Source organism: Nannospalax galili, unplaced genomic scaffold (assembly GCF_000622305.1).
Source record: "Nannospalax galili isolate Female #2095 unplaced genomic scaffold, S.galili_v1.0 scaffold1804, whole genome shotgun sequence".
Classification (NCBI taxonomy): Eukaryota; Metazoa; Chordata; class Mammalia; order Rodentia; family Spalacidae; genus Nannospalax; species Nannospalax galili.
In genome coordinates this window covers 52,136-57,948 of record NW_008351924.1, presented here as the reverse complement: position 1 = coordinate 57,948, position 5,813 = coordinate 52,136, and positions in this window count along the sequence as shown.

Genomic DNA, 5,813 nt, shown 5'->3' with positions numbered 1-5,813 from the left:
TATGAATGTAGACATTTGTATGACTAATTTAAGAGCAAAATCAAGAGATGATAAATATAATGCTTTACTATGCTGAATTTAACCAATAGAGAAGTATTTGTACATGCATAAGGGTTTAATATTTTGGTGGGATCACCAAAGTGTTACTAGTAATCATTGAGATTCTCAAATGAAGCCTGAAACCTTAATGACATTTAGTATTGAAGAGCAAATTTGGAGCTACTTCGATGGGACACACTGTCATAAGAACCTGTGATCCCTCCTTCCTGCTTGTCATGCTCCTGTGATCACCCTTCTCACAATGAAGTATAGCAAAAGTACCAGGTTGTATATGATTATATGTATGGAATTTGACTATATTACATGAGAATATACTGCTTATTCTACTGTTCTCTGTCTCTCTGTCTCTGTCTCTCTCTCTCAGAATGCACACTCACACACACACACATACACACACACACACATTCTTAAAAGCATGTGCCTATGTTTCAAAATACCATGTAGAAAGGATACAAAGACAGTTTCCCAGAGCTGACAAAAATCTTAAATAATTGCAAGAAATGACCTTTCAGTTATACAGCTGCAAGCTCCTGGACTTGCCCACATCAGTGATTCTGCATGTGGTTATTCCAGTTGAGCCTTGATGTAAGCAGCAAGATTAAATGTTACCTCTTTTCCTTCTTGAGAATTCCAAAAAGAGGAACCAATTAATCTAAACCACAGTAGCTGAGAAAAAATAAATGCATGCATCACAGGTTATCTCTTAGTCGATTGGTCTACCGCATTCATAGCATTTCTTTTACAATAAATCTGCCTATCAAGTTCTAGAGATGTAGCGCTCACATATGCTTTCTTTTTTTTTCTTTTTTGGCAAAAAAAAAAAAAAAGAGGAAAGAAAGAATTCCTTTGACTTCCTGTAGAAGGAGTATGAATGCTCAGAGATTAAAATGCTGGATAATGTATCATAAGAAAATTGCCTAGTCATCCTCACACCACAATGAAAGGAAATGGAGGATGGTCCTTTGATCAAAATATTCAATATTAATCAGTCAGCTTTTGAAAGCTATGAAGAATTTGCTCTTCCTTACAGTAAGAAATCTGGTAGAGATGCTACAGTTCCAGCATCAGAGGGAACACTGAATTTTGAACTGCAATGACAACTTAATTGTCAGAGATAAGATGGGCATCTCTGGGGTTCTTATATCTCAGACATCATCATTCTACCCATTCACATGAAGAAAAATTCTTTGGATTCCATTTGACCCCCTACTTTCCTTACCCCTATAATTTTTCACACATTTAAAAATTCACTCCATCTCTTAGTTTCCTTATATGGTATCAATTAGCTGAGGTGAACTGCTTCCCAGAATTCACTCTACTGAATGTTTCAAACTCAAGTTTGTACCTTACTGAAATTTTTGTGAAAGTTGGAAGACAAAAATATATGGATGCTCTTAACCAAATTATCTCAGGTCTCTTACCACTGCCTGCCTACCTGACCTCATACTTCAGACAAATGTTCCAGCCTTTGAGACCAATGTTCTTTTCCAACGTCCTGTCCAGCAGAAAGTAGCTGAAGAAAGACCACTGTTGCCCCTTATCATCAGCAAAAGGCTGGAATGTTAGGTTGCTGGCAGACTCTTAAAACATCAGTGCAACTTTCAATATTCTAAAATGACAGGTCCAACGTAGCCCAGGAAAGTCCCTCTGCTTATCTGGAGAGCAATCAATCTCAAGCTAAACCGCTCAGTCTACATAATGGAAAGTTACCCAAGTACCTAAGTGCCTATAAAAATGTCTGACTTCCACTGATTATTGCCATCTCTCTGATCCTGGGAGGAAGTCCAGCAGTTTGATTCCCTTACCCAGGAATAAACTGCTGCGCCCCCTCAAAATATGGAAAAGCAGTCATTTTTATATGCACTGATATCAGCACCATGCCAAGTGCTTTTGACTTACACATTGTTACTGATGAACAAACTCTCCTTGCTGGTGTGGGGCAGCAGCTAGTATGCAAATTTGCCAACACAGTCAGAGCTCTGTTAGCACCTCCCAATCCAGAGCCAGGATTCCTTAATGATGGAAGCTGTCTTATCTCTCCTGGTAGACAGAAAATTTGGCTGAGTATACAGTAACTCATTTTGTCCAAAGAAGAGCTGGCCAGAGAGGAACAGATCTAATGGTTTGGTGAAAGCCTGATAGTTTCAGGGAAGATGGGCTGTGCCCGGCATATTCAGAATGGACACTAGCAATGAAGGCATTTACAATGTATTGAAATACTCAAGAATCACTTTCATGGAAAATGGCTAAAAATCAAACAAAGGAACACTCTGTGAGTAAAGTGAGACTTTTTGTAGCTGTATCCTATTGCCTAATTGGAACAGGTACAACATGTGCCTGTTGGGTGACTAGAATGGATTTTATACATGGCAGAGGTGAAACAGCTTCTGCTTTTCAATCTGCCACCACTGTTGTAAACCCAGCCTGTCAACATCAGGAAAAGACATTGAATCCCTGGGTCACAGTATTCTCCAAGATGTCAGCAAGCTTCATATTCTTCATGCAGGAAAATTGGTTCTATCACAGAATGGCCAAAAAATCATAATCTTACAAGATGCCTATTATAATAGGCAATTAATCAGGATACAGATTTTCCTTTTTAGCCCATAGCTTCTATTAAACTAAATATTTGTGAATCTCAAACATAACATGCATAATTTCTGAGTAAAGATCCATTCTGTGAGATGTTTCTATGGATTTGATAAACATAGGCATTCACTGGTCTTTCAACCTTCCCATCAACAGAAAATTGATACACAGATACAATTGTGAAATGGTCTTTAAAGATGCTATGTTCATTACTAAATTTATAAACTATTGCATAGCAAAGATAATTTAGCTTGCTTAGGGCAGGAGAATGAATATTTGGACACTGACTATAAAAAAAATGCATCTTTCCTGAGAAGAGGGTTATCATTCTTTGAAAATTTATTTGCAAGGCAGAATTAATGGAAAGGTGTTTGTGTGAAATTTGGGGAGTGGAAGTGAATCAGCAATGTGTTAAATTCTGAAGGTTAATGTAAACTAGGCACCAGTGCAGATCTCACGCACTGTCACTTGCCAAGTGGCCTGCTGTGCACTAGCTTCCATGTTCACAGCGCACAACACTCAGTACAATTCCATGACAAACTATGCTTGATGGGCTGAGGAGATGGCTACTTGAGAAAAGCAATTGCTTGCTGTGAAAATGCAGAAGAGATGTTGAGATCCTGAGAAGCCACGTAAATGCTGGGTAGATATTGTGGGCTGTTCATAATCCTTGCACTCAGGAGGTAGAGACAGGAAACCCTTGAAGCAAAATGGCTAGCTAGATTCAATGAATTGGCAAGCTCTGGCTTCAAGTAAGACACTTTGCCTCGGTATACAGCATTACTCTTCTAATAATAAGGGTGCTCAAGTAAAGTTAAACACAGTCAGTTCATGGCCTTAAGAAACTTGCCTTAGTGATCTTGGAAACTGACTCAGAGCCTCCTAAAAAGGGCCCCAGGATTTTGGTTATAACAGCATCCAGGTGACAAAGACAAATCCTATTGAGATTGCTCAGGCAAATTGATCAGTGAATCAAATTGAATAAAGTGCATTACATTTCCATTCAATTTTCTGTACTGCAATATGTAGAAATTATAAACTGTGCATATAAAACTGAAATTAAAGAGTCCATTCATTGAGCTTGTTTCTCTGAAACTTGCTCTCAAGCCAATGAACATTATCAGCAGTGAATAGAAATCAGAAGTGATGAGGACACAAGTTGAAATAACAGCTTTTCTAGATGAAGACAAACACAACAAAGGCTGAAAAACATCATTATTGTAACACCAATAGCATGGCCTTATATTTTCAGAGTGCTTAGAGCTTTCAAAGCACAACCAAATATTACTCTGTTTGATTCTCACCATTGCATAAAGCTAGAACACAATGTGCAATGCTGTGTGCCCCATGGGTAAAAAGTGAAATAACGGCACAGATGTACTTCCTGGCACATTTGGTTTGGGACTGAACTGAGCTGATCAGATACTGCTGGGCACCCCTAGGGACGTATCTACAGAAAGAGAGAGGAACTTTGCCTTTGGTAGATGGGAAAATTTTGAAAGTCAGAAGGAATCTGTTAAAATGTTACCTCCTTTAGCAGAAGGTAAACAAGAAAACAGACCAACAATTTTTATAGCCTGAAAGGGAACTGCCCATAATTTAGCAGCAAAGAATGAGGATAAGTAGAAAAGGAAGCCATTTTCATAATTCATCACTTTATTACTAATGAAAAATTGGATAGGTAATACATGCATTTTATTTTCCATAATTCTAAATGTTATTGATAGGTAAAAAAAAGTAGACATATGATGAATAGGGTTGATCAGGAGGAAGCACCAGGACACAGATAAAACTCCATCAAAATAGGGTTTATCATCAAAGGAAAACATGGGACAGATTCCCTTCCAGACAGGGAAAATTTCTGCCCGGGTCTTGAGCTGGGGTCTTTTAACAAGGGAGGCTTGTGCCTCCTGCAGAAGGCAAGAAGATGTATTTTTTTAAAGTTGAGTGGCAGGTGGGAAGTGGGAGAGTGGGACTGTTTAAAACCTGCCCTCTTTAGAGATCAAAGGAGAAGCCTGCTGTGTTGGCCAAATAGTGGAGAAAAGTCTGTTTCTCTTGACTTCAAAGACCAAGGTGCTTATCAGCTCGGTTCCCTTCTCTCAGGAGAAATCCTTGGGATCCTTTGGTGAGGAGGCAGGTCTATCTGAACCTTAACAGTTATATTACTTTATGTTCTGGAATTTAAATACATTTTTGCCTTTATTTTTAGTTAGTATTGAAGAGTTACTATAAAATATGTGAAAAAAATTGCAAATTTGATTTATAAAGACATAAATACATATAATGCAAGTGATGGCTTAGTACACTGGGTGTGATGGAATAAACCTGTAATGCAAGTACTCAGAATGTGGAGTCAGGAGGATCAGGCTTATGAGACCACCTCATCTATACAGTGAATCTTTGTCCATCCTGGGCCACATGGAAGTTTATTTGAAATAAGCAAATAAAGAAAGGATTACTTGGAAACAAACATAAATAAAAACAAAAATGAAAAAAAAAAACAAAATTTGCTAATGCCTTAGCTTATAAGATTAATTGAATATAGTATCAGTTTGTGAACCCTCTTTACATGTGTGCCGAAATAAACAAAGCTAAAATATAATATTTTATTATCTTTGTTTTATGTGTATGAGTGTATTGCTGGAAAGTGGGTAAGTATGCTTGTGTTGTGCAATGCCCGTGGAGGTCAGAAGAAGGTATTCAATGCTGGAACTGGAGTTATAGATGGTTGTTAGCTACCATGTAAGTAGTGGAAATCAAACCTTGGCCCTCTGCAACAGCAGCCAGTGCCATCTCTGAGACACTTCTTTAACCCCAAGATTTAATATTTTTGAAATATAAAATATTCAGCAACAGAGTCAAACAGTGTAACTGGGGTGGGCAACCAAGAGTAATAGCGATATCCTGTATTGTTTTAGGGGCCTCTGGGAACTTCATTGACAATTCCTAGAGAGGTGCTCCATGATAGCATTAGGGTTTTCATTTAACCTATGACTTTCAAGATCAGCATTTTCAATCCATGTAGGATAACTGCATCCCAACTCTTTAATTGTATTTAATTGTCTTACAATGTAGGTTTTCATATGGCTTCTTCACACATCCTTAGTTTGGGTTAATCCTTTCCCCCACCACACCCTCTCCCCCTTCTCCTTCCATCCCTATTT